This window comes from Oryctolagus cuniculus, chromosome 3, assembly GCF_051225735.1.
Source record: "Oryctolagus cuniculus isolate XC-2025 breed Fujian yellow rabbit chromosome 3, ASM5122573v1, whole genome shotgun sequence".
In the NCBI taxonomy this organism is placed as follows: Eukaryota; Metazoa; Chordata; class Mammalia; order Lagomorpha; family Leporidae; genus Oryctolagus; species Oryctolagus cuniculus.
Genome location: NC_142869.1, coordinates 127,652,279 through 127,675,992, shown reverse-complemented (window position 1 = coordinate 127,675,992; position 23,714 = coordinate 127,652,279). Strand labels below are relative to the sequence as shown.

At 42.2% G+C, this 23,714-nt stretch overlaps 1 long non-coding RNA gene across 3 annotated transcripts in view; it reads left to right on the top strand.

Annotated features, from left to right (window-relative positions):
• The first annotated feature begins 7,321 nt into the window (after window positions 1-7,321).
• The window catches only part of LOC138849192 (uncharacterized), a 66,113-nt gene continuing 49,720 nt past the window's right edge, over window positions 7,322-23,714 (top strand). For all 3 annotated transcript variants that reach the window (XR_016231674.1, XR_016231672.1, XR_016231673.1), the window contains exons 1-2: window positions 7,322-7,865; window positions 22,191-22,366. This is a non-coding gene — a long non-coding RNA (uncharacterized LOC138849192). The remainder of the gene's footprint in view (window positions 7,866-22,190; window positions 22,367-23,714) is intronic.

The window sequence follows — 23,714 nt, the reverse complement described above, 5'->3', positions numbered from 1 at the left end:
TGCATTTAGTGCTAAATGCTACTCCTGGATGCACTGCAGTCAGTTTCTTTGTGCATTCACCTCAGATGGGCTTGATGGTTACTTAGAAGTTTTTGACAACTACGAGGTAAGCTGCTCTAAACATTCACATGCAGGTTTTTGGATGGATATAAGTTTCCAACTCCCTTGGGTAAGCACCAATGAGTTTGACTTCTGGGTCATATGATAAATGTAGGTTTTATTGTGTAAGGAACTGCTGAATTGCCTTGCAAAGCAGTTGGATAATTCTGTTTTCCCATCAGCAATGGATGGAAGTTCCTGCTGCTCCATAGTCTGTCAGCACTTGGGTCCTTGACGTGGCCATTCTGAGAGGTGTGTAGTGATGTCTCGTTGTTGCTTTGACTCCCATTTCTCTGAGACTATATTGTGGAGCATCTTTTTATATGCTCATTTGCTGTCTGTACAGATCAGTTTTCTACTTCATTGGGCGAAATTTTAGTTGTTAGAGAAAAATAAAATGAATGATAATTTTTTTTCTAACAGCTGAGTTTGTATCCCTGTACCTAGACTCTTTTTTAAATAAAGATTTATTTACTCATTTGAAAGGCAGAGTTACAGAGGTGCAGAGAGAGAGAGAGAGAGAGAGAGAGAGAGAGAGGTCTTCCATCTGCTGGTTCACTCCCCAGAAGGTTGCAATGGCCAGAGCTGTGCCAATCTGAAGCCAGGAGCCAGGAGCCTCCTTCCATCCACCATGTGGGTGCAGGGGCCAAATACTTGGGCCATCCTCCATTGCTTTTTCCTGCCATAGCAGAGAGCTGGATCATACCTAGACTCTTTATAGATGTATCGGAAGGGACAGAGTTTTTTTATTTCGTTTCCATTTTATATTTTTTATTGTGTTTTTTTTTTTTTTTTGCCACTTCCAGAGAGGAAACTGAAATAGAAATGCTTTATTTCGTAATCTTTAATTAGAAGCTTCATAACAATTATTTTAAATGAACAGATTAAAAGTAAAACTAATTGATATAAAAGTTCTTTGATAAAAACAAAGAAAAAGTAATGCCGCTAAGTTCAATTTCTTGTGTTGTCTAAAGGGTCGTATTTGGTTTTCCTAAAGTTTGCCAGCTAACAATTTTATTTGGAAAAGTAAGCAATTAGTAGCCTAGACATTTTGATTTGCGAATGGAAAAGAATGAAGTCAAAGCCTGGAAAGACAACCTGTCCCTGGGTGGTCAGGGTGGTCTAGAGGTCCTGTATCAAGCCAGGTGGGTATTTGAAAGGAGAGAGTAGAGATCAGAAGAGAGAGACATGTAAGAGTTACCTAAGCCTAAGTAGATGAGCCTCAAAGAAACCAGCCCCAAGGAAGCTATATTACTTCTTCTTCTTTTTTTTTTTTTTTTTTTTTTTTTTGACAGGCAGGGTGGACAGTGAGAGAGAGAGACAGAGAGAAAGGTCTTCCTTTTGCTGTTGGTTCACCCTCCAATGGCCACTGCGGCCGGCGTCTGCGGCCGGCGCACCACACTGATCCAATGGCAGGAGCCAGGTGCTTCTCCTGGTCTCCCATGTGGGTGCAGGGCCCAAGCACTCGGGCCATCCTCCACTGCACTCCCTGGCCACAGCAGAGAGCTGGCCTGGAAGAGGGGCAACCGGGGCAGAATCCGGCACCCCGACCGGGACTAGAACCGGGTGTGCCGGCGCCGCAAGGCAGAGGATTAGCCTAGTGAGCCACGGTGCCGGCTGCTATATTACTTCTGAGCTCAAAGCGCCCAGCCGTGGTCTATGCTAAGCAAATCTGTATGGTCTGGAAGGCCAGGCTTGGGGAGGTGTGAATTGATGAGTTCTTTGTCATCAAGTCTAAACAAAATGAAACAAACAAAGAAAACCATTCGGTTGGGTGAGCCCGTAGCCTTTCAAGCGCTATCTGCAATCTGTTTTGGAGATTGGTTTCGTCATTAGGACATTACGCAGGGGACTGACATGACCATTTTTCTCCTCTCCAATGGTTTGTTATTGTTTAGACACCCTCTTTGTGCTAGATATAAAATTACCTGACAAGGTAAAATGAAATGATGTTATCTTTTTAATAAACGTGTAATGGCCAAACTGGCTCCAGTAGCATTGATTGAGCAGCCTGACTCTGGGATCCAGAGAAATCATTAGAAATGCCATTAACGGTTTTCTTCTCCATGCCTGTGGGAGGGAGACCGTGACAAGATGATGTCACCACGAGCGTGGGGTGTCTGCGTCTTACTCTTTCTTTTCATGTTTTCTTATCTACACTGTGAGCATTTCTTAAGAAAGAAGTGCCCTCTCCCCTCTGTTAGGACACTCAGAGATGCCTTGGGAATGGCATGCCCTCTGCAGTCAGCTGCCCTGCCCCTGAGCAGCAGCAGCAAGGCCAGCTGACATTTTGAGTCATCGGATGATGGGCACAATTGGTGCTGCCAAAGTCAACTTCTCCTGATGTCAGTGAGGACACCCCTCAAGGCTCGGGTGGGAGGTGGGTCTCCTTCAAACCCAGCTCCAGCACTTACCACCTCTGCGGGCTTGCCTTGGCCCATTTCTGCTGCTCAAACAGAATGCCAGGGACTGTGTATTTTGTGACCAGCTGAAGTTCATCTGGCTCATGTTTCTGGAGTCTGGAAAGCCCAAGGGCGTGGGAGAGATGCTGGCATCAGGAGACAGCCATAGGGCTGCATCAGCTCACGGGGAAAGGCAGAAGGGCAAGAGGGTGCAAGAAACAGAGATGGTGGGTGTCTAACCTGTTCTTACCAGGAGTGTCCCTGCAATAACTAACTTGCTCCTGTGATCGGCACCAGTCCATTCATGAGATCTTTTTCACCATGCTGTTCTGTTCAGGCTTGAACTTTAAACGATTAAATGCCAAAAGTGATCATCAGGATATTTAGGAAAGAAAGCTTAATACCACAAATGAAGTAAATGTGAACAATTGTTTTAAGTTGAAGCCTTCCATCAACTTCTTGTGGCCTGATGATCTTCTTAAATGATAATGTCCAACTAAAAAAAAAAAATGCTACAAAGGTCTAAAACTATGGGGCTGGCGAATGCATTACACCATAAGAGTTATTTAAAGTTACTGAGAGAATGAAACCTTCATTCTTATACAAGAGTGAGATAATGAGATGTTAATCCTTCCAAGACTTAATAGATTTATTATTCTAATGAACTACTCCTGACAGCTTTGAACTGTATATGAAAACTTATTAATCTTTGGACAGATGTTGAGGGTTCCTTCCTCCCGGTCTAGGTGTATGATCGGTGAGTTATGTCTGAAATCGCTCGCTGAAATTTTCCTCATGGCATAGAATATTGAGGATTTTTCTCTCTGTCATTCTGACTTTATTGAATAAAATGTGGGCACGAAATGCTGCAAAACAGAAAGCAGAGGAGTAATGGTGGGAGATTAAGGAGCATGCGGGTCTGGTGATCAACAAACTAAACACTAATGGCGAGGCCTTTTATCAGCTGCCCAGGAGGACTCAGTCCCGGACATTTAATAGTCCGTTAATATAACAAAGTTGCTCAGAACACCTGTTTTGTGCCAGGCACAGTATTGATGCCAGGGGTAAAAAGTCAGCAGAGATGTGGTTCCTGTCTTGTTCTGTGCTCAGCTTGAAGGAAGCAGCTGTGATGGCTGGCCATGAACTCCAGCCAGGGGAGGAAGATAGGGGAACCTCAGATGGGCAGAAGATATGGGGGGCAGATAGGATGAATGGATAGGGATGGTTAGAAGGTGAAATGTTGCTGGGGTGGCATTGTGGCATAATGGGTTAAGCCACTGCCTGCAAAGCCATCTCATATGAACACCAGTTCAAGTCCCAACTGCTCTGGTTCTGATCCAGCTCTCTGCTAATTTGCCTAGGAAAGCAGCAGAGGATGGCCCAAGTCCTTACACCCCTGCACTCGAAGTGGGAGACCTGCTGTATGGAGCTCCTGGATTTGGCCTGGCCCAGCCCTGGCTATAGCAGCTGTTTGGGGATTGGGGAATGAACCAGTGGATGAAAGAGATCTCTCTCTCTCTTTCTCTGTCCCTCCCTCTCTATATCTGTAATTCTGCCTTTCAAATAAAGAAAATAAATCTTTAACCAAAAATAAAATGAGGATGTTGTAATAGTATTGGACAAGATGTACTAATTGATAATAAGTATGTTTGCTTTGTTTCAAAAATTATTTATTTATTTATTTTCTTTGTTTCAAAAATTATTTATTTATTTGAAGGACAGAATTACCAAGAAGGAAAGATAGGCCAGGGCTGGGCCAGACTGAAGCCAGGAGCTTATCTGGGTCTCCCACATGGGTGGCAGAGACCCAAGAACTTGAGCCATCCTCCATTGCTTTTCACAAGCAATTAGCAAGGAACTGGATCCGAAGTTGAGCAGATGGGTTAGGAATCAGCACCCACGTGGGATGCTGGTGTTGCAGCCAGCAGCTTAACCCACTATGCTTTGAGGACACACATTCTAGGGATGGGTCTTGGACTCTTTATGGTGATTGAGCTAAAGTAAATTACTGCATCCTGGGCCTGCACATGGTGCTTTCTGGATGGAAACCAACCATCTTATGAGAGCAGCCTCTTGTAAAGCATGTGTATTGAGTCTGTGATCTCAGAAAGAGGAGCAAGTGGAGATAAGATACCATCACTATCCTCTGTGAAGTGACTCAAAGTTTGTTCACATGTGAGCGCATGACAGAATCATGGTGCAGTGTACAGGTGCCAATCATACAGGAGATCATATGAGGCATTTCCCATGTGCAGTTTCTTAGCGGAAGTGGGGGAAAGCTTGACCAGAGAGAGTAAAATCTGAGTTGGGTATGGAATCCTGACATTTTCACTTGGTTATGAGTGGAGAGCCAGGGAGTCCAGGGAGTGGGAAGAACTCTGAGCAAGGACAGTTCAGAGCAGAGAAGCAGATTGGGAGCAGGAAACGGTCCCCCTGGGGCTGTAGAGGGGGCGTGGCTCAGACTAGCATGGTTACCCTAGGTCCCTGGTTCCTTCCTCATGCTGGGGGTGGCCCAGTAAGATTTCAATCTGGAGGTCACCTGCTCAGGTGGATAGAATTTCCTTGGGAAGATCTGCAGTCCCCTTTGGCAGGGAGGGGAGCATGGCCAGTTGTGCACAGCTGTGTCCCTAGCAAGTATCCCTGCAGAGTTACAGAGATCCTGCAATCCTGGAATTTTGGGATTAGGAAGAGGATTGCCTGGGAGGATTGGATTCTCTCTGGTGCTTCTCCCTAGACCATTCATCCATCTGCCCTTCAAACACACAGGAAGCAAAAGGACCAAGGAGGAAAGGTGTGTGCTTGGAAAATCCCCCTGGGGGAATGTGACTGGAGTAAAACAAAAGGGGTTTGGAATCCATCAGTGCATATAAATTAGCATTAAAATCATGGATATGCACCAGTATCATTTTGTAAAGAAATTACGGGATGTACTTGAATAGAAACTATAACACAATGAGTGAAAACCTCAATTCCTGAAGAATATGCAGATGTGTAGCTATTAGAGGGAGCATTGTGGCTCTGAGTAGCAGAAGCAGGGGGATGGTGGAGGTGACAACCCTATGGAGGGCTAACTCTGGTGCTGAGTCTGCGAGGGACTTCAGCTGTCTCGGTGTCTCTGTGTCTCAGCAAACTCTTCCACAAAAAGAAGCTGCCATCTAACAGGATGACTGCACTCCCATTGCAGACAGAATCCTGACATCTATTATCTCACAAGATCTTTGATCTGAATTTTTCTGTCTCGTGGGGTCAAAATTATACTCCTTATCTATCTTTCTAATGTAATAAAATGTCTTTGAAACCAAAGGTTTTATTTCTATATTCATCACTGATCACTGAGTGTTAATTAGTGGTCGAATGATGAATTATATTATCAGCTACATTAATAAATGAGTCACACAATCAGTTATTAAGAAGCTATATTAAAGTGGGGGAAATGGACTTAATCTCCTAAACTAAGGAGTTAGAGGTATTCTTTGGAGCTAAAATTATGATATTTTAAACTGATATGCTTACAGCCTGGCCAAAAGACGCCCATGGAAATAGGAAATGGTCTGAGAGGTTAGTAGAGATTTGTATTAAGTTGCTGTCCTGTATGGAAGAGGAAACTGGATGATACAATGTGTTTGGCTTCTCTGAGACTCATCTTTCTTTTTTTCTACCTGATAGCACATAGATCCAGGTGCATTTCATGTTGAGCTTTTTAAATGACCAGCTTGGGTTGCAAGTTGCCAGAAGGAGGTAGAAGACAACTTCTGTTTTTGCAAGGAAATATTTTACTGTAATAGAATGATTGAGTACAAGGTGCTACTGATACAGTTTCTAATAACTTCCTGGAGATTAGAGAGAGAAAGCCATGAATTGGAAACATGGTTATCTCTGAGTTTTAAATGTGTACCACTAAAATGAAAGATTTTTTTTAAAGGGTTTGATATAGGCTTAGTAGTTGGGGGAAGGCAAAAAGGAAAAATAATGGTCTTGGCTTTGCTGTTGTCTATTGCTGCTTATCACAGAGCATCAGTTAATGGTTTGCAATGCTTCCTTTTTTAATACATAGGGGCACATCTACATATATGTGATTATAATCCATTTTAAATGCAAGGCTACAATGTTCTAGACATCGGATGATAGAAAAGTAATAGAAAACAGGGAGCCTGTTGTGCATATGAATAAAAATATGTGTAAATGCCTAATCCAGGGCCTGGTACAGTACACGGTAAGTAATGGCTTTTATTATTCTTATTCTTAGAGCATTTATTAGGTAGTTTAGTCTGTGACTGGAAACACACACACACACACCCACTCACACAGGCATAGACACACACAAATAAACAAAATCCTATAGTCCCACAGATCTATGTTTGTTTTTGTTTATTTGGAAGTAATATTCAATTTTAGAAGAGCAGCAAGAATGCTAATAGTATACCCAGTGCCTATATATTCTTTACCCAGACTCACCTATAACAATTAGAGCTCTCTTTCTCCTATCCCCTACCCCACACATGAGGGTACCTCAGTGTGGGAAAGGGGGGCTCCAATCGAAAAGGAAACAAAGTTGCTAAGCCTTCACTCTACAAGGCCGCTAAGCCTTTGTTCGAGTTTACTGCACTTCCGAATCCCAGTGACTCAGCGTTTCCAACAATCCAAGATGGCCCCCGGGGGAGGTACCTAGCCTGACAGGAAACTTCCGTATTCGCGGACAGTATGTGTCCTCGGCTGTGATAGGCCCTTGAGGGCGTGCCCGGCTTGTGTCCTGCCTTACCTTTCAGCTGGTTGGCTCTGTTCCCTTGTGCCCTGGACAGCCCCCTTTCTGTGTCTATAAAACCACTTCCCCTCCCAATAAAGTCGAGAACCCAGCTGCGCCCTGGGCGTTTTTGACTGATTTCCCGGCTCTGGTGTGGTTCCTTTGCTGCTAACGCTCATCATCCTGCTCGGCCCCCGAGCTCCCCAGGCTGGCCCTGAGGAGCTCTATCGGACCTGCTGCCCTGTGACGAGCAGCACCTCAGCAAGTCTGTGGATGGGCAGGGTTGTGGTGCAGCAGGTTAAGCTCTGCTTCAGACACTTGCATCCCATATCAAAGTGCTGATTTGAGTCCTGGCTACTCTACTTCTGACCCAGCTCTTGGCTAATGAGCCTCAGAAGCAGTGGATGACAGCTCAAGTACTTGAGTCCCTATTACGTGTTAGGCCCGGGTGAAATTTCTGGCTCCTGGTTTCAGCCCAGCCCAGCCCAGCCCTGGCTGTTGCTACCATTTGGTGAACCAGTGAATGGATGATCTCTCTCTGTCTCTGTCATTCTGCCTTCGAAAGGAAGGAAGGAAGGAAAGAAGGAATGTCTTTAAAAAGGTTTGGAAAATGAAATTAAAGGGTAAGTTTATTTTGGTGTAAAAAATTGAATCTCTGTATACATTTTATGTAATATGCATTTCTGTGAACTTTTTGAAGACTCTGTGTGTGTGTGTGTGTGTGTGTGTGTGTGTTTCTGGGAGCACAAGTATAGACATGAAAGTTTCCTGATCCAATATAGAAAATGTTCCATACACTGGGACCTTTTAACCCTGAACACTCTATTAAATATTTCTTATGGATATGAATGTTTCTGGACATAAAAAATACAAGTCTCAAGTTCAGTACATTTTCCATTGATGTAATGCTTTTATCTAATCTACTGTCCATATTCTGCTTTTGTCAGTTGACTAAATAATTTTGTGGAGCTTTTCATCTGTAAAGTACAGGACCAAGCAGTTTCAGGGATTTTACTAGTTGTCATGTCTGGAATAATTCCAGAGGCTTTGTCTGTTATGACATGGTCATTTCCAAAGAACATATATGCTAAAAGCCAAAATCACACAAAAATATGCACTCCCTCTGACAGTCCTGCTGCCTCTCTCTCCAGCTCCTTGTAGAAAATAAACATCTTTTCTAGTTTAGCCTTCTTGCATTCATACTGGTAAAGAAAAGGACATATAGGCATGTCTTCTTTTTTCTCTTTATTTCTTCCTGAAAAGTAGCACATAGACCTGCTTTTTTTCACTATGCTTTTATCTCCAACTTTGCAATATCTGGAAATCGCATGGGTTCACAGAAATAATCTGTATTGTTTTTCACAGTTGTATAGTAATCCCTCATGTTTATGTAGCATATTTTATCTCTTAAAATATTTATTTATTTATTATTTGAAAGACAGATTTACAGAGAGGTAGAGGCGGGGTGGGGGTAGTTTTCTGTCTGCTGGTTCATTCCCCAATTGGTTGCAACAGCCAGAGCTGGGCCAATCTGAACTCAGGAGCCAGGAGCTTCTTCTAGGTCTCCCACATGGGTGCAGGGGTCCAAGCACTTGGGCCATCTTCAACTGCTATATAACACTGTCCATGCTGAGGGACACTGGTGCCAATTGCACTGGGTCTTCTTCACACTTGATTTGCTTCTCATTGTGTAGTAGAATGTCCTCCTTTTGAGGGTACTGGGGTTTACTTTTAGAGAAGTTGCTGTTAGCACTGAGATCTAATACTGAAATCAGAAGACAGAACAAAGCTGTAAAATGAAAATGGAGAAATAATGAAGAATTCAGAGAGGGGAATCAGAATGCATTATCGGAAATGAAGGTTTTGAAGTCACTAATCTATCATGAGTTGATCCTAGAATCCAGGTAGTCAGGCAAGAACCATGGGTCAGCAGAAGTGAGCTCAGCAGGATCCTGGAACGTGTTGTGATGCAATTAAATGACCAGAAAGACAAAAGAATGGCCCAGATTACCAAGTATCTTCCTTGTGTCTGATATTAAGGTTGATGTTTCAAGCCTGTTTGTCTTTCTGGTCCACCAATGATCAAATTAGTTGGGTGGCAAGGGAGTATACTTCCAACATCTAAGCAATGGTGAACGATGGTGAACAAAGGGTAGCTCAGACAGAGTAGTTTAGCCTTTTTTAGACTTCTATTCATTTTCAACTTAATTCAGTTCAGTAATTACTGAGTGCCTATTGCAACTCAGAGGTTATGCCAAATGATATGGCAAAAAATTGATTCTCCACAGCCTCTGCCTTCCAGGGTCTATGGTCATCATATGAGTGAGATGGACAGAGTCACAGACAGCACCATCACTACATGGTAGGCGAGAGAATACAGTGGAATGGGTGTCCTGGAGCTGGATATTGAGGAGCCCCAGAGACTTTCAGAGACAGTGGTATTTGTCTGACTGAGCTAAGTCCAGGTAAAATGATGGGAATGAACCAGAGGAGGAAGAGATGGGTTTCAGGCAGCAACAGCATCACACAGTGTGGAAACACAGCCCAGAAGGAAGCAGCAAGTCCTATATGGGAAATGGGGAGAGCAGGGAACATTTTGAAAGGGTTGGCTTTGGCAATCCCTTGTTACTTTCTGTGGTTGGCGGAAGTACATCCAGTTTTTTTTTTTTGGGGGGGTGGTCAGGAACTCAACTATCTGAACTGTTTCTAGTTGTTAATAGGAATGGTAATACAAATACTGATAATGATGACAAAATTCAGATGTTCCTTGATTTAAGAGGGGGTTACATCTGAATAAACCGATTCTAAGTTGAAAATATAGGATACTAGAAATGCATTTAAGGTGCTTACTTACCAAGCATCATAGCTCAGCACGGCCTCTGAGCCATGCTCTTCTAATATAAAGCCTACTCTACCATAAGATGTTGAGTAGTTCATGTAATTTATTAAATATTTTACTGAAGATGAAAAGCAGATGGTTATCAGAATACACTTTTTCATACCCATATGCAAAAGTCAAATATGTGTAGGTAAACCATTGTAGGTTGGGAATCTAGTCTACCATCCTCTCTTGTTTTCCAGGGGAAGTGTTTTCATCTAGGGGAATCCAGTGGCTGCATGATATTTGTTCAGGAGGTTTTGGGATGGTGGAGCTTGACTTTCAGCATTGCTGGAATTTCTCTAGACCTCCTCTTTTCAAAATGGTTTCACAGAATCATGGGTCTCATGGATCAAAACAACCACGACCTCTACAGGGCCATCGGTCTGTGGCATCTTTCACAGCAAGATTTAGCTCTTTGTTCCAGAAATACAGAAGTGATGCATATTCATTAAAAAGCATGAGCATACCTCAGAAAGTCTATTCACAATTTCTCTTCCAAATTGCATCCTGTTAAACCTCACTTGGCCACTGTTCTGTGGAGCACCATGACTGATCGATGATGGGCTTACCTGGTCTTGTAGCATCACTGAAATGTGTGCCTGTTCTCCATCATGCTTCCATGACAGTTGGTAGAGCTGGCTAGAATTCTTGTCTACTAGCTGAAGAGAGACTGTATCCTGTTTTATTTTTTCTCTTCATTTGGAAATATACCAATTTAATATATTGGAAACTACTACCAAATAGGAAAAGCCATGAACCATCTCTTTATTTGGTTAATATATGTAGTTGTTCTATTAATTATTATTATTTTAAAAATTATTTATTTATAAAGGAGAGAGAGAATGAAAGAGAAAGGGGCGGGGGAGAGAGAAAAACAGATCTTTTATCTACTAGTTCACTCCCCAAAGACCTGCAACAGTTAGGGATGTGCCAGGTTGTAACCAGAAGCCACAAACTCCATCTGGGTCTCCCACAAGGATGGCAGGGACCCAAGTACTTGGCCATAATAAGCTGTCTTCCCAGGTGCATTAGCAGGGAGTTGGATGGGAAGCAGAGTCTCCAGCACTCACACCTGCCCTCTGATATGAGATGCAGGTGAACCAAGTGTTAGCTTAACCAACTCTCCAGATGCCCACCCCTCAATTAATTATTACAGCAACCTTCTGCCTTGTTGTGTGGGAACATCCTTGCTGAGGAGTCCTTGCTGCGCTTGGTCTGACTTCACACTTTTTCTGAGATTGCTTGGCATTCTGGCAGCAGCTTCTTGGGTTGGCTCCTCATTACTCATGCAGATAAAAACAAGTGCCAATCTGTAGATCGGGAACAACTGCAAGACATCATGAACAACCTGCTCTGATTTTGGTCTGGCCCAACTTCAGTTGTTATGAAATCTTGGGGAATGAGCCAGTGAATGGGAGCTAGCTCTCTGTCTCTCTTTCTCTCTGTGTGTGTTTCTGTCTCTTTCACTCTTATCCTCAAATAAAAGAAAAATTTAAAATCTGAGCATGAGGGTTGAATGTTATCAAATGCTTCTCTTGAAATCTATTGAGATGGTAACATGGTTTTCATCATTTACTCATCATTTACTCTGTTTTAGAAATAATGCAATTGTTTCTAGTAGCTTGGGGAGATTTAAGGTTTGAAGCATGCACCATTCTGAGCTGAACCATATGGATGTGAGGCTTTTGTAGTTGTCATTATTTGTCTTTCCTCTTTTCTTTTTACTTCTCTGTGCTCATTGTTAATCATGTCTATCATTCATTTGCTTTCTGCCTAGTGTTATAATGGATATGAGAAATTGGACTTTCTCTGTTTTCCTATCCTCTGGAAGAAATCACAAAGTCGCTTTTGTCTTAAAGGGGTTGCTAGAACTCCTAAGAAAAACAATGTGCTCCTGTTTGTATATTACAATTACAACTTTGGTTATTGGACTATGATGCTCACTGCCTTTTATTGAGTCAGTTTTGATTATTCAAATTTTCCTTAGAGAAATATCTATTACTTCTAGGTTTACACATATTATTGAGAGACTGTAAATATTACACTTTTATCACTTAAACATTTTTCTCTTTATCTGTATGTAGAAATTGTTTCCCAATTCTCTTCATTGAAATGATAAATTTTTCTAATTATTCTTTGCATTTCCTATTTCAATACTTTTTCCAAATTACCTTTTATGTATTAATCAAATCCACTTTCAGGTCTTATTCCTCATGAATGTCTTTATTAAACTATACCAGTTTTTTTCTTCTGTTTATTCAGTATATGTTTTCAGCTCTTAGAAAACTAGTTTTTTAAATATTTTTGTTTTCTAATGAAGGCCCTTTGTATATTTCTTCTCATTACTGCCTTGCTTAGGTCTCTCAGTTCATACTGTTACTAGCCTTTGTCTCAAAATCACAATTTTGGTTTCCTCTTTAACTCAGTAATTAAGAACGTGTTTAACACTCAGGCACATGGCTTCTCATTTGGGCAGCATTTTCGCTGCTATTATCTACTTTGATTGCATTTGTGCTCAAGGAATCTAGCATCTTTGATTTTTGCTTCTTGGAGTTCGGTGAAATTTCTCTTTATGGCATAACACATCCAATATTATCAAGGTTCCATGTTTGTTCAAAGGGAGAATGCTTAATTGTTGCAGACCAATGCCCATGTACAGATAGTACATTGAGCTTCTTAAATTTCATTCAAATGCCATCTACCATTTTACTATTTCCTTTTCTTCCTTCTCTCCTTGCCTGCCTGCCTGGCTTCCTTCCTTCCTTCCTTCATCCCCTCCCCACCTCTCTCTCTCTCTCTCTCTCTATATATATATATATATATAATTTTTCCTTCCTGTCTTTCTTTTAACTAATCTCTCCAGGCATTGGGATGTCAATCTTTCATCTTGCTTTACATATTATGTTATGTTTCTTTGTGGATTGGACAGCTTCTTTTTTTGTTAAAGATTTACTTATTTATTTGAGAGTCAGAGTTATATATAGAGAGAGGCAGACACAAAGAGAAAGGTCTTCCAACCACTGGTTCACTCACCAAATGGCTGCAGCAGCTGGAGCTCCGCCGATCCGAAACCGGGAGCCAGGAGCTTCTTCCAGGTCTTCCATGCAGATGCAGGGGCCCAAGGACCTGGGTCATTTTCTACTGCTTTCCCAGGCCATAGCAGAGAGCTGGATTGGAAGAGGAGCAGCTGGGATCCCAACTGCCGCCCTGGACAGCTTCATGACCACAAGAACTCTCCCTTTGTCTCTCTTAGTGTTTTTCAAATAGAATTCTGCTGATGGCTGTTATTATTATAACCCTACTGTCTTATTTCTCCTCTTAATTTCTTATTTCTTCATTTGCATTTTGTTATATAGGTTCTGTGTTTTTATAACTTTTCTTTTGAAAAATGTGTTTTATAAATCACATCACGCAGAACAGAACAGTAATCATTAAGTGATAATTCCTCTTTCTTTTCTCTTCCTAACCTTTCCTAACCTCTAAGCTTCTTTGTGTCTTTATGTATTTGCCAGTTAATGTAGATATTTAATGTACATGGACTCATACAATATTTGCTTTTTCATGTCTGGCTTATTTCACTTGGCATAGTGCTTTCAAGGTTCATTTGTGTTGTGATAGGTGTCAGAAGTTCACCCCTTCTTTAACGCTGATGGTTCATTGCATAGATATTATACAATTTTTAACCATTTACCAGTTGATGGACATTTGGTTCATCTCTACCTTTTGGCTCTTGTAAATATTTATACAATAGCTTCCAGGTACCTGTTTGAGTCTATTTTTAAATTCTTTTAGGATTCACTTTTCAGCTCTACCTTGGAGTGGAATGACTGTGTAACATGGTAATACTATGCTGAATTTTTTGAGGGACCTCTTCAAGGATCCAATTTCTCCACTACTATTTTTCATTAGTTTTTAATAGCCATCCTAACAGGTGTGAAATGGTATCACATATTTCATTGTGGTTTGTGCATTTATCTAATTATTAATAATGTTGAGCACATTTTATATTCTTATAAGTCATTTGTTTATCTTTGAAAAATCTAGTCATATCCTTTGCTAACTTAAAAGTTGGATTGCCTTTCTTGTTGAGTGATCTTCAAATATTCTGCATATTAAATTTTTATCAGGTATATGATCTGCAAACACTATCTCCCATTCTATAGGTTGCTTTTTACTTTCTTGGTAATGTCCATTGAGACAGAAAATTTTTATGAATTCCAAGTTAATTAATTTTTCTATTTCATGCTGATGCACTTAGTGTTATATCTAAGACTACATTGTTAAATCCAAGGTCAAGAAGATTGACCATATGTTTACTTTCAAGTGTTTTATGATTTTATCTCCTATAAGTATGTTGTTTATCAGTTTTGACTTAATTTTTATACGTACTGGGATGTAGGCAGGTAAAGGGCCTGAATAGAGATTTTTTTTTTTTTGACAGGTAGAGTCATAGACAGTGAGAGAGAGAGAGACAGAGAGACAGGTCTTCCTTCCACTGGTTCACTCCCCAAATGGCCGCTACAGCCAATTTTGTTCTTGTGCATGGGATAGTCTAGTGAGCCTACAACCATTTATTGAAAAGAACCTTATCTCCACAGGAAATGTACTTAACATCCTTGTCAAAGATCCCCTGGCTTTCTTTGTATGGGTTTACTTCATGTCACTCAATTTCGTCCCATTGGCTTATAGGTCTACCTGTTTTGATTATTAGAGCTTTGGAGTATGTTCAAATTTAGGAAGTGTGACCCTTGCAATTTTATTATTATTACTTTTCAGTATTTCAAGGACCCCTTGCAATCCCATGTAAATTTGAGGACTAACTTTTCCATTTCTGTAGAAATGGATGTTAAATTTTTTATAATTGTTGTATTGAATCTATAAATTGCTTTTGACAATGCCAGTCTCTTAATGATACATTGAATATTCCTATCCATAAACACAGGATGATTTTCCATTTATTTAGTTCTCTTTAATTCCTGTAATTCCAATAATGTTTTATAGTTTTCACTGTATAAGAATTCATCTCTTTGGCTAAATTTATTCCTAGATATTTTATTCTTCTAAATATAATTGTAAATGGAATTGCTTTCTTATTTCTTTTGCAGATTATTCACTGCAGGTCTATAAAAACACAACTGATCTTTCAATTGAGTTTCTGTTTCAATTCACATGTACAGTGATTTAAAATATAGTCGTACTTCTCTTGTTTTTTATTTTGGAGTTTTTATTTAGTGTATTTTGCTATTCCTTTTTTCCTCCTTTCTTGCCTTTCGTTGAATTGCTTCTAATCATTTTGAAGAATAAGTCTGCAAATAAATGTGAAAGAATACCTGTTCTTCCAATGGTTTTGGCATCTCCTGTCCACTCTCGAACAACTTTCTGTTTCGTTGCTGCTCTTTTGTCAGGGTACATCCTGTAAGTTAATCTGTGAAGGGTCAATTTCTGGTTTGAGTTCTATATATGTTTTTCTTTTACTCTCCCTCTTGAATAACAGATAGCAGAGTAGGAAATTCTTGACAAGACATACTTTCCTCATATCCTTAAAGAAATTATTTTATATCCTTCTCCATTTAATGCTGTCAACAGTCTTATATCAATTTCCTTTGTGAGTAACCTATTAGTTCTCGCTAGAAGATTTTGATATTCTCTTTTTCTTTGCTGTTCATTGTGATATCTGAGGGTACTCTAAAGGTTTGTGGAAAATTAAATTAAAATATAGGTTTATTTTAGCACAAAAATTTTTGAAAGCCATGTATAATCACTCTATAATATGCATTTCCCATGGACTTTATGAAGACTCCTTATAAATGAGTGGTTTCCTCATATATAAACTCGGGGCTTAATGTCTTGTTTATTTATTTATTAAATATTTATTCATTTTATTTGAAAGGCAGATTTACAGAGAAGGAGGTAGGGAGAGAGAGGGAGAGACAGAGAGAGAAAGAGAGAGAGAGAGAAAGAGAGAGATATTTAGAGAGAGAGAGGCTTGTCCAGGTCAAAGCCAGGAGCCCGGAGCTCTAACCAGGTCTTCTACTTCGATGACACGGGTGACAGAGGCCCAAGTACTTGGCCCCTCTTCTGCTGCCTTCTCAGGCACAATATCAGGGAGCTGCATCAGAGGCAGGGCAGTAGTGACTGAAACTGGCACTCCAATATGGTATGCCAGAGTCACAACCCATGGTCTAACCTGTTGCACCAACGCTGGCCCCTGAAGTCTTTTTTATATTCTAAAAAGTTTCTCCTGTTATTGACATGCATTTATTTATCCCTTCTAATTTCTATTTTGGAGCTATTTTTAAGGGACTATTAAAGTATGCATATCTCATCTCTGTCAACTATTTCTTTATTTTTTTTATTTGTTTGAAATGGAAAGAGAGAGAGAGAGAGAGAGAGAGAGAAAGAGAGAAAGAAGAGGCGAGAAGAGAAGACAACAGAACTTCCATCTGCTGCTTCATTTCCCAAATGGTCATGACAGCTGGGGCTGGGCCAGGCAAAGGCCAAGGAGCTTGGAATTCAGTCTAGTTCTCTCATGTGGGTGGCAGGGATGCAACCCATGCAACATCATCTGCTGCCTCACATTGATGCATCATCTGCAGGTTGTGCATTAGCCGGAAGCTGGAATTGGAGACAGAACAAGAGCCTAAACCCAGGCACTCTGATACAGAAGGCAGGAATCCCAAGCGGCATCTTAACTGCTGTGTCAGTGTCTGCCCCTTAATGTTCCATGTTGTCTTTTTGTGGTGTTTTCCTTGAAAGTTACCCCAAACTTCCATTTTTTTCTTTTTCTTTTTTTTTTTTTTTTTTTTTTTTTGACAGGCAGAGTTAGACAGTGAGAGAGAGAGAGATAGAGGAAGGTCTTCCTTTTTCCGTTGGTTCACCCCCCAAGTGGCCGCTACGGCTGGCGCTGTGCGGATCCGAAGCCAGGAGCCAGGTGCTTCTCCTGGTCTCCCATGCGGGTGCAGGGCCCAAGTACTTGGGCATCCTCCACTGTACTCCCGGGCCACAGCAGAGAGCTGGATTGGAAGAGGAGCAACCAGGACAGAATCCAGTGCCCAGACTGGGACTAGAACCGGGGGTGACAGCGCCGCAAGCGGAGGATTAGTCAAGTGAGCCACGGCACTGGCCATTTTTTTCCTTCTTAAAGAAAAATTATTCATCATGAAATTTTGTTAATATAGTCAAGGATATGCTGAATAATAAGTGTGCATATACATAAAACCCAGCCTGTGGAATAAAATGAAGTCAATGTATTTGAATTCTTCTTCCATTAGTTCCCTTTGCTTTAGCCAACAGCAGCTGGTGATTCGTCATTCCCATGAGTATCTTTATAGTTACTACGTGTATGGTATAACTACCCACCTCTATTTACTATTATACTAATATGGTAACATATTCGTGCTTTGCAATTTTGCTTTATTTAAAAAGGACAGCATTATGTGCCTTATACTCATCCTTGTTTACAGATAATTGCTCTAGTCCGTTGCTGTAAGTTATTGTTTCATATTTAGATGACTGGTCGGAGATCAGTTTATTTGTTCATTGTTCTCTGGATAGGCATTTGGGCTGATCAAGAGCTTGTAATTTAAGAGCAGCCTTGTTATGAGTGTCTTTGTCATTGTCTTAAATGAATTGTAGATGGACTTACCTTGCTTAGGTAGGAAGAATTTTGGAGAGTTGTACACATTCCAAATATTATCTTCCTATTTTGAAAAGACTATTTTCGTATTCTTCAAATGGTTTCTGTGGATAAAAAGAATTTTTAAAAATTGGTATGTAGTTGACTATACTAATTACTTTCTTTAAATCTGCTGGTAGCATGTCTGATAAGAAGTTTTTCCCTAAGTGAGGCCATAAAATGTGCTACACTATTTTCTGTTTTCAAGTTTTGACATTTAAAATTTAAAGTCTTTAGTCAGGTCTTTTTTTTTTTTTCTTTTTTCTTTTTTTTTTTTTTTTGGCAGGCAGAGTTAGAGAGAGAGAAAGACAGAGAGAAAGGTCTTCCTTTTCCGTTGGTTCACCCCCCGAAGTGGCCACTACGGCTGGTGTGTTGCAGCCTGCGCGCTGCACTGATCCGAAGCCAGGAGCCAGGTGCTTCCTCCTGGTCTCCCATGCGGGTGCAGGGGCCAAGCACTTGGGCCATCCTCCACTGCACTCCTGGGCCACAGCAGAGAACTGGACTGGAAGAGGAGCAACCAGGACAGAATCCGGCACCCCAATCGGGACTAGAACCCGAGGTACCGGCGCCACAGGCGGAGGATTAACCTAGTCAGCTGCGGCGCCGGCGTTAGGTCTTTGGCTCAGGATTGATTATTGTCCACAGACTAGCTAATATAATCAATTTTATTTCAATTTCCATGAGGGTAACCAAACATCCCAGAATGTTTGGAGCATTACATGACTATGAAGAAGGAAGAAGATAAGTGGTAAATGGACTTACATCTGCATTATGGTGGTGAGTTATTTAGACTGAGTGACTTTAGACCTCAGGAAAGTCCGTTCTCATAGACCTCAACTTTTGTTAGAGAGGAAAGAGCTGAGCTACTGAGTGATGGGACATGCTTCTCTGACTGTCCTGGCCCAGGCGCTGATGGCTAGCATAAGGCACAGGGCCTCCAGCTCAGGATGTCACTTCTGAGTCCTTCTTGTCCTTTAAACAAATGCCCTTCAGTGGACCCAGGCCTGTGTGGCTTTCTGATCATTTGTCATTGGATGAATTTTCTGTACTTCATTCAGTAACCTGTACTGAGGAACTGTTGACTTATTTATGTTAGTTGCACCCATTAGCTCGATATTCACCAGGATTTTTATCTTGTATGATGTCTTTTGAATGCTTGCAAGCTTGCAGCTTTGCTAACAGATCCCTGATAGACAGCAGAGGAAATCCATCTCAGTCTGGAGAAGGAAGATAAAGATATCATTGGCTGTCATCACTGTCAATCATTGCAGGCAAATGTGAGGAGGCAGAGGCTGGGTTGAGCCTAGGGAGCTTGAGTATGGATAAATTTCTTCTTGCTTTCTGATCAGCTGAAGTCTGAAAAATGACTATTATGTAAAAAAAGACTTATGACAAAATGGATAGACAAGTGAAGAGATTTTGTGGGGAAAAAAGGGGAAAAAACCCTCTATCTAATGGATATATTTATCTCTTACTGCTCTGAACCTTCAACAATAATAAATCAATTAATTAACTCTAGATTTGTTAAATAGGGGATTTTTCCTTAAACAAATAATTTTTTAAATAAATTAATTTTTTCCTTGTAATTACATGACTTTTCTCCATCTGTCTCTTCTGCCTGGCAACATATTCAACCTTCTTCAGCCAAACAAATTTTAGGGGCTGGTGCTGTGGTGCAGTTGGTTAAGCCAGTGCTTGCAACGTTAGCATCTTATATTGGAATGCCTGTTTGAATCTAGGCTGCTTTGCTTCCAGTCCAGCTCCCTGCAAATGCATTTTGAAAAGCAGCACATGATCACCCAAGTATTTGGGCCCCTTTCACCCATGTGAGAGACCTGAGTAGAGCTCTTGGATCCTGGCTTTGGTTTGGTCCAGCCCTGGCCATTGCAGCCCTTTGGAGAGTGAATGAACAGAGGCAATCTCTCTACCTCTCTCTCTGTCATTTTGCCTTTCAAATTAATAAAAAATAAGTCTTAAAAAAGAGCAACCTGGGGCTGGCGCTGTGGCTCACTTGGCTAATCCTCCACCTGCGGCACCGGAATCCCATATGGGTGCCGAGTTCTAGTCCTGGTTGCTCCTCTTCCAGTCCAGCTCTCTGCTGTGGCCCGGGAGTGCAGTGGAGGATGGCCCAAGTGCTTGGCCCCTGCACCCGTGTGGGAGACCAGGAAGAAGTATCTGGCTCCATGGCCGGCGCCGCGGCTCACTAGGCTAATCCTCCGCCTAGCGGTGCCGGCACACCGGGTTCTAGTCCCGGTCGGGGCGCCGGATTCTGTCCCGGTTGCCCCTCTTCCAGGCCAGCTCTCTGCTGTGGCCAGGGAGTGCAGTGGAGGATGGCCCAGGTGCTTGGGCCCTGCACCCCATGGGAGACCAGGAAAAGCACCTGGCTCCTGGCTCCTGCCATCGGACCAGCGTGGTGCGCCGGCCGCAGCGCTCTGGCCGCGGCGGCCATTGGAGGGTGAACCAACAGCAAAGGAAGACCTTTCTCTCTGTCTCTCCCTCTCACTGTCTGTAACTCTGTCTGTTAAATAAATAAATAGAAAATCTTAAAAAAAAAAGAGCATCCTAAAATTGTTTATGCCATTAGTACATTTTAGCATGGGTTTACTGGTCAAACAATTTACACTGTATTAGACATTGTAGAGATGTTTTGAAATACATGTACTTTTGTCTTGAAATTTATAGAAGGCATTGGGCCTTTCAATAAATGTTCTTATAAGTTTTTTTTTTTTTTTTTTGGTAACAGTTAAACTTGTTTGCCAAGTTTTAACTTGCTATTAAGTTACTAAGAGCAAGCAATCTGGGAAGCCTAACTTGTTCCCTCATTTCTCTTGCATCTTCAAGATAGGAAACTGATTCTATTCTGAAGGACTCTGCAGGATGTAAAGTTTGATCTGTAGACCTTATAAAAAGGATGGCTAACAATTTTTCTGTAATAATAGCTTGGCTACATATAGAAGAAATGATGATTTCATAGCTAGATATATCTTGCCATGAGCACAATAAACAGGCAAAACACCTCTGTTTTCAAACCAAACCAAGGGAGAGAAAGTTTTACTAATGATTTCAAAATTTATAGATAAGGTGGTCATCATGTTTGATCTTAAAGCGAGGGCATAGTTTTCCTCAAGGGCACTGTCTACCTCACAGAAAAACCACTAACAGAATATTCCTGAGGCTATCGATTTCTAGCTCAGGCCACCAAAGATTAGGGATGGGGCTAAGCACCCTCTTGGCTAACATTAAAGGCTACCTCCTTGGTCTACTTTCCCAGAATCAGAGAGGAAAGAGGAGCAAACTGGGCAGCAGGAACAATGCAAAGATAGGTGGCAGGCCAATTAATGGCTACTTTACACAGTGATCTGCCATCAAGGAGACCCAACAGGCCAGTCCACCGCAAATCGCACTGGTTTTTGATGTGGAAAGCCAGGGCTTCAGATGGGCACAGAAGTCAGCTTATGAAGAGCCCTGGCAGCTCTGCCAGCCAAGCCAAGAGATGGGTCACTGGAAACAGAACTGCCCTGTGGGTTGAAGGACTCCTGGGTCAGAACTGCGGACCCTGTTAGCTCTAAGCTGAAAAAATGCCCTTCACTGAGACCAGCTTCCAATGTAACCAGCACTGTTGAGGGGATGGCCAAGGAGGGTCAGCAACATTGCAGGCAGAGCTGCAAATTTGTTAGAGATGACACCTGCCAGAAGGTGTCAGGCCAGCTCTTCTCCCAGGCCAGCTAGGTAATGGAAGTCAGCAGGGTGCCTTCCCTAAGGGGGACCACACCTTCCTCATTTGCCCCTTCTAACACTCCATGTGAAGACAGAGGTCGGTCTTGGGGCTGACATTGTGATGCAGTGTGCTAAAGCCCTGGCCTGTGGTGCCGAGCATCCCACATAGGTGCTGGTTTGAGTCCCAGCTGCTCCACTTCCGATCCAGCTCTCTGCTATGGCCTGGGAAAATAGAGGAAGACGGCCCAAGTTCTTGGGCCCTTGCACCCACGTGGGAGACCTGGAAGAAACTCCTGGCTCCTGGCTTTGGATCAGCTCTGCTCTGGCCATTGCGGCCATTTGGGGAGTGAACCAGTGGATGGAAGACCTTTCTCTCTCTCTCTCTCTCTCTCTCTCTCTCTCTCTCTCTCTCTCTTTCTGCCTCTCTCTGTAATTCTGTCTTTCAAATAAATAATAAAATCTTTAAAAAAAAGATATAGGTAGGTCTGGCCAGACTTTAAAGCCCACCTGATTATTATCAAGCCTCACCTGCCAGTTACTATTAGACTCTGAATGGGAAAAATTCCTCATGGTTTAGACAGCACCTTTCTTATGTGTTTTCCTCTAATAATGACTCTGTCCTTTGCTTTAGACCCTGAGAGAGTTTAATCTACTTGTTATATTCGTTTTCTCCAGATCTGAAACAGTTAAATTCTGGATGGCCATGCACACGAAACCTTGTATGGATGCAATTTCTGAAAGCTGGTAGTGAGTCCCTCTCAGGGGGCCATCTCCTGCTGGAACCTGGTCTTGACTGGCATTCCCTATGCTGCCTCTACCGAGCTTGAAGAAGCCAGAGTGCTCATCATCCTGTATGTAAGACTGTGACAAACACACCAAACACCAGAGTAAGGGAAAGAGTTTATTGGGGGAAACCCGACAGACTGGAGCGAAGGGGCGAAGAAGGAAAAGAGGGAGAAGGAGAGCGTAAGAGAGAGACGGAGAGAGAGGTCAGGAGACGGAGTGGAGAGAGAGAGACATGTTTAGGATCAGATCCTTTTAAAACTTTGCCAGGGGGCTAGCAGAGAAGTAGGAGCAGCGACTCCCATTAGGATGGGGGTGGAGCTTGACACCAGTGGTTGGGCCAGGTGGCCACCTGGCTTCCAGCAGTTGTGAGGGGGGGATGGGGCAGAGCCTAGGATTGTGTCAGGGTGTAGATCCCACCATAGATAAGACTGCTCCATTTTACTATCACTACACCCACTAATAAATTAAGGGTTCATTCTTCTGGAGGTGGGAATATGAGGAGTCAGACGGGTTAATAGGCAGTCCGGGTGTTATCTTTCTTTTAAAGATTTATTTTATTTATATGACAGAGAGAGTTATTGAGAGATGTAGAGCCAGAGAGAGAGAGAGAGAGAGAGGCCTTCCATTCCATTGGTTCACTCCCCAAATGACCGCAATGGCCATAGGTGAGCTGATCCAAAGCCAGGAGCCAGGAGCTTCTTCCAGGTCTCCCACATGGGTGCAGGGGTCCAAGCACTTGGGCCATCTTCTACTGTTTTCCCAGGCCATAGCAGAGAGCTGGATCAGAAGAGGAGCAGCCAGGACTTGAACTGGTGCCCATAGGGGATGCTGACGCTGCAGGTTGGGGCTTTAACCCGCTGTGCCAGTGTTGGCCCCCCCAAAAAGTTACCTTTAGCAAGGTCAAAAGTGCCTGTCCCTTTACTTAGGAATTTCCAATTTCACCATGAGAATAGAAAGGGAGTGGCGATTCCTTCTGAGCTCCCAGTTCACAGTAAAACAAATCATGTGCCCCACCCTTCTGATGGCTCTTTTGTTTTTATCATTAGCAAGCCTGACAGGGCAAAAAGATTACAAAATCAGGTCTTTTGATGGGCTTGTCCTTGCCTTGTACTGAGTGACAGTTTCTTCCCCAAGGTTATGCTTAAAAATCCCAGTACAATAAGCCCCTTCAAATTTTGCCTCTCTTGATGCCCCCTCCTGGCCACTTTGCCAGGAAGTCTCTGACTTGAATACATCTTGCTTAAAAAAAAAATAAAATGTTGCTTTACCCTTCAGAACCAGCAGGGGCATCAGCCATGCTCCAAACAGCCCTGGAGCCAGCAGTGTCTGAGCAGGTGTCGTTATGCCTGTGCTGGTACACCACACCTGCGTGGCCTCTGCGTGTGCTTTTCTTTCTCCTGGTCTGTGGGCCCC